Consider the following 9,560-nt stretch of genomic DNA (forward strand, 5'->3'; position numbering starts at 1 on the left):
AAACACTTTTAGTAATTGAGAAATTAAATATCATCCTACATTTTCATCTTACCCATCTTCATACTCATATAAAATAGTGACATTTGGAATCCATTAATTCTCTTTCTTATGTTGGGGTATGAAGACTTGATCAAATGTGCTTAAGCATCCTAATGGAGCACTTAGAGGCACATGGAGCATCAGGAACCCCAATGGAGCACTTGGAGGCACATTGAGCATCAATAATCTTTATGGAGCACTTCGAGGCACATAGAGCATCGGTAATCCTAATGGAGCATTTGGAGGCACATGGAGAATCAGTAATCATGATGGATCACTAGGAGTTGGGATGATGCATCTGACAGAAGAGTAGAGCATCAAAAGATGTGTCATGCATCAAGACGGGCCACCAAGATTCAAGGTGCACCAGCTTGTGGTCATGAGGCGCCATCTTGGTAGTCTTGATGGGCTACAGAGTGTTGATGTGTTACTTTTGTGCTACTTGAAGGAGGATACACCACCAAGGGACATAATGCGTCATCTTGTGTTTGGTTGGTGCTCAAGTGTTATCTCTCAAGGTTAAAGGTTCTAGAAGCACATTCATGGCATTCTGTAATTGGTTGGAAATTAGGACATCCCCTCCATGGGCTAATTACGAATGGGTATGACCCATACAAATTAGGATTTTCCATGCTTGCTTATACATAGGCTCGTGTCCTTACCATTGTTTTCGACAAGTTTTTGGGAGTACTTTCAAGAGAGCAATATATCATTGTGAGAGCACACCCTTTGAGCAGTTTGTAAGCAAAAGTGATTCTTTTGTTTTGAGAGCTCAAGTGAGGTGCAACATTGAGTGATTGTTAATAGTTCCTAAAAGTTTAATAAAATCCCCTCTCTCGTTCACCCATGAACCTATGTCACTTTGACCGAACTACGTTATCGTGTTCAATGTTGATTTCAGTTTTTTTAGAAGTCTTATTTTGCAAGTTTCAGCACACTTCGTTTATCATTTGTTTGAAGTGCTTAATTTACTTTGTTGTTCGCCCAACATCTTAAGGGGTGTTTGGATTGGGAAAAAAGAGGATGCTTATTGTTTATTGCTTATTCCCACCACATTAAGCTAAGTTTAAGTATTTGAATAGGAATCCTTAAAAATCAGCTTATTGTGGTAGGGATAAGCTGATTTTAATAAGCATCTCCTCCCTTGCTTATTGCTTATTGCTTATTGTTTATTTCCTCCGCATTATTGTTTATTGCTTAATTCCCACCGCAAATAAGCTAATAAACAATAAACTAATAAGCTATAACCTAATTTATCCAAACATCTTCTTAATTCATTCTCTTGATTTTGACATTTGTTTTAATCTAGTGAGTAAGAAAATGAGTAGAGACAAATGATAAGAGAATGTTTGATTTCTCTTAGTAAATTAATAGTATAAAAAGATAAAAGAAAAATCAATAATAGCAAATTGTATTTTTTTTAAGTGTATTATTAGGGACTAAACAAAAATAAATTCAAACCGTAGAGACATCCGAATCAAAAATAAATAAATAAATAATAAGAATGAAACACAAAGATTACCCAAAAAGCCATGGATGGTTCGAGTAATTTACTCTTTGATTTATTTAGAATAATCATGGACTCGTGGCTTGGATAAACGAGATAAATTGCATCTACATCAATTCCAAAATTAAACTTTATTTAATTTAACTAGAAAGGTTACCCCTGCTACGCGGAAGCCAGAAACTTTCAATGTTGTTTCCGAATTGATAAATATGACAGACATAGAAAGTGCAAGGATGAAAAGTTCGGGCTTTGCCCCGGACCGTTTTTTTCATGTTTTTATGAAAAAATGTAAAAGTTTTGACTGCAAGGACCAGAAGTGTCAAAATGGCTAAAGAATTAAAGGGGTAGGAATTAGCAACTTTTTAGAAAAGGGATCAAAGTTGTCAAACCGTTAAAGTTTTGTGGCCAAACTTTAAATATTAAAAGGTTCCAAAAAAGTGTAAAAATATTGATTGTAAGGACCAAAAGTGTCAAAATGGGTAAAGAATGAGGAACAAAGTTGCCAAAAAACATCCGAATTTAGTATTCCTAACTTTGAAGCCCAACAATAATACAGGGACTAATTCTGCCAAAAAAATGGCAAGTTCACTATTCCTTTTCTTCGTAACTTTAATATATACTAGGTGAGAAACCCCGCTCCGCGGGGTTCGTTTTGACCATAGTTTTCGTCTTTTGATAATCGAATCAGTCAAGTCATCTTCAAACCCAAGTTAAAATTGTAAATTTTATATAATATCCAATTCCAATAACAAATTGAAAAGCCATATATGAATTAAGAGTGTTAGACATTCCAAGGTAACTAAACTCAAACAGTACATAAAAATATTCACGAAATTAGCACAAACAGAAGTCAGAAATACTTGTAGAAGTAATTTGAAAAGTAAAAAAAAAACTTAAAAACTATAACAAAATCAATAATCCACTCACTGTAAGTAATCAGTAAGAAATACTTGTAGAAGTAACAAAATGTTAACCTTTATGATCCGATTTTCAAATAATATGGATTCAGTGTTTTAATCAGTAATCCATTAAAAGTAACTACACTATAAGTAATAACAACGTATATGCGAATATAAAACGAATAACAGAAGTGAAATCAAATACCCAGCAAAAACTGCACAATATGAAATTAGCAATACCATGCGATTTCTGTGAAACCAACTGTGATTTCTCATAACCTATTTCAACAACTATGGGTCGGTGGAGGCATACAGAGGAGGAAATTGTGGCGGGTATTTTTCATCTTTACCGGCTCGGTTTTGGTCCTTGCAAAACAAAATTAAACTTGTAAGAAGATTAGTCAAACAAAAAACCGTAAAATAAAGCGTTAATGGAACCAATGGAGGAAACATCATCAAAGCGATAGCACACGGGAATTCCATGATGAATGAGCAGCAAGGAATAGATAAGCATAAAATGAACATTAAATCGAGCCCTATAAATATTACTTCAATATCCTTATAAATTTTGATATTACATGTATATCCTTCTAAAAATATGAAAATTACATCTATATCCAAAATCAGGGGCGGAACCAAAAACTTTCTTCAGGGGTAGCACAAAATTTTTGACAAGTCTATGCATACAAAGGATCTCATACAGCTATGCAAGTTTTAGCATGTAAGGGACAAATTGGTCAATTTACACCTTAGAACAACCACATATTATCTATGGATTTTGAGGAAAATTTAGGAGTTTAGGACCAGGTTTTGTCACTTTGTGTTCTCCACTTTAAGAATACATTATACCTAAAAGAAATGGATTTTTAAAAAAGGAGTTGTATGTGGTTTTGTCAACAACTGAAACCTGTAAGTGTATAACAACAGTTACACTCTACAAGTCAAAGCAATTTAACGGAAGATGGCGTTAACAATATTAAACAAATAGACCATGATCATTACTTTGAATTCAACAATAAACAACTAAAACCTACACAAAGTTTGAAAATAAAAACCCACACAATGTTTTTGTATTGGAAATTCATATAAAATGTGGTTTTATATTCTATCCCACTATATAACGAAATCAAAGCCATTTGAATCCATTATAACTTTGCTAGACCACCTCTAATGACTTCGTTTAAAATAATAGCTTTATTTTCAATCCACAAGATACAGTTTAAGCTCTCTAGGAATGCCTAATACTCAAGCATGGAGGCCCTTGTACCATCACAAGCATCATAATTTTGCTGTATCTTTCCCTAAGATACATCTACAAAGAAATAGAACGAAATTGTGTGTACTAGTGGTGCTTGTCATTTTTCTAAATCTATATAAACTGACACCAATAACATTTGTTAATACACAAACAAGATAACATAAGTTAAATTTTTGGGGTCCATAGAAAATGAAACAAAACATGTTTATGCATCTGTCATAAGTAAACCTTTTGGGTTCCATCAGTCAATGAGACAAATTAGCAACACGTTATTAGTCGTGATCAAAAAGACCCAATTTGTTTCAATCTAGTGTTTTAGGCATAACATCAAACACTTGGAAGGCATAATAAAATAAATCTTAGCACTTACCAATTTCCAGCAATAAGGATTACCCGAGTGAATTAAAACTTATTAACAGTTGCAGATGAGATCGATTGTGAAAGAAAAAAAAAGAATACGGAAACCCATTTGGAATCTTAGTCAAAAACGAATTGAGGAAAATCATAATTTTGAAGATAAATTGGGTTAAGAACACATACTCGTCTGATCCTTTATCTAATCATCTTCATTAGCAAGGTCTTAGGAGTAGCACCTCAGTAATCTAGTAATAGCACCGGGCCAACATAAAAAAAATTATGTTTCTCGGACAAACTTGAGGGGTAGCACAGGCTACCCCTGGCTACTAGCTAGTTCCGCCATTGTCCAAAATCAATTTTTAATTAGAATTATATCAATTTTTATTAATGTTTTATCTAATATGCAAATTTATATATTAGTTTACGATTTTACCCTTTCTATATTATTGATCGATTTGTCTATCTTATGCATTACTACGTATCTTCTGTATCCAAAGTGGCAGTGTGGTTCATGAGTTAATGCAACAGTTAACCTGAATCTCCTCTTTCCATTGAAGCATGTTAACGCCTATAAACATGGACACTTGAACAATCAATTTCATGTTTCAGAAGATAAACTTTTCTCACAAAAAAAGATTCCGTGAATAAGAGGCAGGCAGGAAATGAAAATGAAAATAAAGAACATATAAATAAGACGATCAGGCATTTTGGATGTGCATACCTTCGACGTTCTGTTTGAGTTATTTTGTGGATGGCTTGAATTAGGAATTATGCATACTATGCCTCCCATAAGCCTAGTTAGCCACAACCCATGCATACACTCCCTCAAAAGACCCTATGACAGCAATATTTGCAGATAACTGAGTTTCTTAAGTTCAATCATATAGTTAAATACACATATACCTTCATCATATCTTCTTATATTTTGAACTAACTAAAAAGAAGCCCGCAAATACTTGTTAAAACGATAGAATAGCAGTTACAAAAGAAAAAATCTTTTAAAAAAATATCAAGTAAAAAAATGAAAACAACTAAAGATATAATAACAGGTGGTCCAACCTGAGATGTAGCTGTCGAAAGTCAGCCAGCAAAAGCTTCTAAGGCTGGAGGGTGTGGTGCCACCGAAACCGCACTCCCTCCCCCGCCACATAAGCGCCATGTCATTTTTTACCACTCAAGTGTGGTTTCTTGCCACACCAAGGGAGTGGTGCCACACATTCTTTTTTTTTTTTGTTTTGTGTTTTTTTTAACTATTTTAATTTAATAAAACTTCTTTTTTTTAACTATTTTAATTTAATAAAACTTCTATTTTAATAAAAAAACATAATTTTTCATTACTTGAAAATTAAAAAAAAAACATTACATTGCATTACCAAAAAAAATAAAAATAAAAAACACGAAAACCACACACATGACATTTAAATAATCCTAGAAACTTAAAAAACACAAATAAAATAACTAAAGCAAACTACATAAAGTCGTTTTCCGAGAACTCGTCTTCGGGGTCATCCGGTGGATCCAAATTAAGGTTAATGTTTTGAACCCCGTAAATGTGTTCCACCAAGTCATTGCGAAGATTGTGAAATGTTTCAGTGCAATGTATCTCTGCTCTCCTGTTTATATACTCTTCGCCACCAATTTCTATTGGTTGTGTCTCTGGTATGGTTTCTTCCTCGTCAAACGCACATATCGCTCTTCCTTCGTCTTCAATAATCATGTTATGCAATATAAGACATGTATACATGATTTCTTGAAGTTTTTCCTCGCCTAAATAAGCTGCTGGTTTTTTCAATATGAACCACCGTTTCTTCAGAGCTCCAAAAGCACGCTCAACATCCTTCCTAGCTCTTTCTTGAGCTCTCTTGAATTTCTTTCGTCTAGAACCATGTGGAGCTGTAAACGATTTAACAAACACAGCATACTCAGGATAGATTCCATCGACCAGATAATAATCATACTTATATGGCGTTCCACGCACTTAAAAAGAAGAATATGGTGCGGATCCATCGTATATGTTGTTAAATATTGGTGAACGATTAAGAACGTTGATGTCGTTAATCGAACCAGGAGAACCAAAAAAAGCATGCCAAATCCACATATCTTGTGATGCAACTGCTTCAAGTATGACCGTTGGGTGACCATGATCACCTCGGGTAAATTTCCCATGATATGCTGTAGGGCAATTTTCCCATGCCCAATGGAGACAATCTAAGCTTCCTAGCATTCCAGGAAACCCATGCACACTAGCATGATGAGCTTGCAATTGCAGGATGTCATTACGTGTAGGCTTACGTAAATATTTTGGACCATAAAACTGAATCACAGTTTTGCAGAAAAAATGAAGACTGTCTCGTGCTATCCTAGCAGACATCCTAAAACTTTCGTCTAACGCATCAGGCGGAATGTCATATGCTAACTAACGAAGTGCAGCCGTGCATTTTTGTAAGGGAGTGAAACCGGGTGTACCTCTAACATCGTAGCGTTGTTGGAAAAAACTGCACTCCCTCGTTACATCTTCAACTATACGTTCGAATAAACCTTTGAGCATTCTGAAGCGCCTACGAAAATAATACCCTTGATAAGTGGCATTCTCTGCAAAATAGTCTTGCACCAAACGTTGGTTGGCTTCTTCACGATTTCTGCAAATATATCTTCGTGTTCCCCGTTGAGAACTTGCAGCTGCGTTGTTACATACAACGTTGTATGTTTGTTCCGCCATTTGAACACACGCAATAACGGTATCAAAAATAGTTTGAAATTCTTCAGAAGATGAAGAATATGACATTTTTGAGAGAGTGTTGATTTTTTTTAAAAAGTTTTTTGAGAGAGACAAGAGATTGTGTTGTGAAAAAAAATGATGTTAGATATGTATATATAAGAAAGCAAAAAAAAAAAAAAAAAATTATTAAATACCCAACAACCGGCGATCCTCCCTTTTTCCCCTCAACCAATCAGAAAGCACGGCACTTAAGGACCGCAGTGCGGCCAAGACCGCACCAGACCGCGGTCTAGGGGCGGTGTTCTTGGTCTACGTGGCACAAAGTGCGGTCTGGGACCGCACCCACACCCTTCGGCCTAATATGTCCGAATTTATTGGTCTGCCCGATCCATTGAAGAAAAACATGGCATTCCAAATGGCTTTACTAAAACATATAAGAGCAATGTACAAAGCAACGCTTTCATCATTTCAAATAAGAGATACTGCGAGTGCATAACAAAGATGATGAACTAAGAAGGCTAAGGAAATGGCAGTTGAGCAAAGTGCTAATATCAGAAGTATTTTTCTCTGAAGAATTTCATCGAGCACCTTATGTGCACAACTCATTCCTCCCCCTTTTTGATGGAGGTGACATGTGGAGAAGCAGGGTAACGATCAGAACCCAATTGAATTCGTCAGCGCCACCTGCAGAAGCAGGCGGAAGCAGTCGGGATCGTGGATCCTATTCTTCCTACCGATGGATAGGAATGCCATTTCTGCCATTCTTTACCCTGAATTTCACCTTTTTCTGCAAACAAAGAATTCAATAGTCATAAAACTGAAATATGTAGACGAAATTAAACACAAATAAAACATATAAATCAGAACCGATGATAGGCGGAGAAACTCATTTGTGTCGGTGGTCTTTACGTCTCCGGCGAAGAGTAAATAGAAGAGTTTACGTGTTTTTTTGTTTACCTATCATCTTCACTGGCACCCAATACCACCCCTAGCCCTCGATATCAACTACCGGTCACCACCTCCACAAATCTTCAATATTCAGCCCTGTTCACGCACACAAAGGCCAATAAACCCCACCACCATAGTTCGATACCCTCAAAGTAGAAGAAAACATTACCTTCAAGTCGTTCTGAATCAGCCACGAAGAAGGAACATCTGCAAAGGAAATAAAAAAAACAGAGGTGAAAAGTGACGGTGGTGCTCAATCGGAGGAGAGATTAACAAAATTTGGGGAAGTTGTACTGGAAGTCTTAAACCCAGACAAACAATAGCCGTCGTCGATTCGAATCTGGAGCAACCGTACTAAATAACATGAAGAAATGGAGACGACGTCTTTAGGAGGTTGTAGCCATGTCGTGGCAGCGAGCAGTGGCAGTGAGCATAAATGGTCCTGGTGCCCGATCGCAGGAGGTATTTTAGCGGAGGAATGAAGAAAGAGAAGAGAAAGATGGAGACGGACCGGATGGCTTGAGAGGTGGTCGACACAAAATAGATATTTGATCGGAAAGAACAGTGGAATGGGAAGATAGAATAGAAAGGGCATCTGATCGGAGAGGCTTTGGAAAATTCCAGAAAGTGGCTAAGATAAACATCAATATTTCCAACGATGATGAACGACACGTGTCCGAAAGAGTGTACATAATGACATAAAATGCCCTCTATAGAAAACAATCGAAAACTGCAACGAAATCCATAAATAGGGGACCATTTGTGCCAACCCCTTAGGACATTTACTGTTCCTAAGGGTACACAAATTTAATATATATATATATATATATATATATATATATATATATAATAATAATTATAATCACACGATAATAAATAGTAAATAAAAAAATTTATTAACATTTGTCCACTTTTATCAGCTTATTTGTAAGTAGTTGTAACTTTTTAATTGGAAAGGTTATAAAAAATACAAACAAAAGAACTATTAAATGAATTAGAATCTGTAAAAAGTTTTCATTTTTATTTATATAAACATTTAAATCCTTCCATTCAAAAATTTACATCATATTATTTGACATATTAAATTATTTTAATCATATGTAAAATATAAATTGATTTTTTTGTATAATATAAAATCAATAACTTGATAAAGATAGATAACATATTAATTATTTATAAATAAAATTAGAACTTAAAGGAAACAAATATTTGCAATCAACCCTACCTAAGGTTGTAAACGAACCAAACGAACACGAACAAGGTCTGGTTCATGTTCGTTCGTTTAAGTTAGCCGAACAACAAACGAACACGAACGGATAAACGAACGAGATTTTCTTGTTCATGTTCGTTCGTTTATCAAATTACATTGTTCATGTTCGCTCGTTTATGTTCGTGAACATGCTAAACGAACATAAACGAACAAAGATAAAAAAAACACAATTGAACATATATGAACATAAACGAACATATAATATAGCAATATAATAAAAAAAATTAAATATAAATGAATATAAATAAACTTAAATGAACGAACGTAAACGAACATCATAAACGAACATAAATGAACGAACGAGACTATTGTTCATGTTCGTTCATTTAACTTAACGAACGATAATTTTTGTTCATGTTCGTTCATTTATTAAATAAACGAACATAAACGAACTTCCCGCCGAATAGTTCACGAACGGTTCGCCGAACGTTCAGATCGTTTACAGCCCTATACCCGATCATATCTGAATAGCAACAAAATTTGACTCAATTTTACATACATAATGCCAAAAAAAAAATATTTTTTTATTAAAATTAGAATTCTATTTGGCACACGAATTTCAT

General features: G+C 34.9%; 1 long non-coding RNA gene across 3 annotated transcripts; it reads right to left on the reverse strand.

The window, feature by feature from the left end:
- Positions 1-7,191: 7,191 nt before the first annotated feature.
- Positions 7,192-8,320, reverse strand: LOC145117286 (uncharacterized). Of its 3 annotated transcripts, XR_013712595.1 has the most exons (4): positions 8,022-8,320; positions 7,897-7,934; positions 7,737-7,823; positions 7,192-7,566 (listed from the first exon to the last, which is right to left on the reverse strand). It is a non-coding gene; the product is annotated as an uncharacterized LOC145117286 (long non-coding RNA). The 3 variants fall into 3 exon arrangements; XR_013712593.1 differs by having other exon boundaries at positions 7,897-8,320; XR_013712594.1 differs by having other exon boundaries at positions 7,647-7,823; positions 7,897-8,320.
- Positions 8,321-9,560: the final 1,240 nt, after the last annotated feature.

This window comes from Lactuca virosa, chromosome 5, assembly GCF_052849685.1.
Source record: "Lactuca virosa cultivar CGN04683 chromosome 5, Lactuca_virosa_CGN04683_v6, whole genome shotgun sequence".
Lineage (NCBI taxonomy): Eukaryota > Viridiplantae > Streptophyta > Magnoliopsida > Asterales > Asteraceae > Lactuca > Lactuca virosa.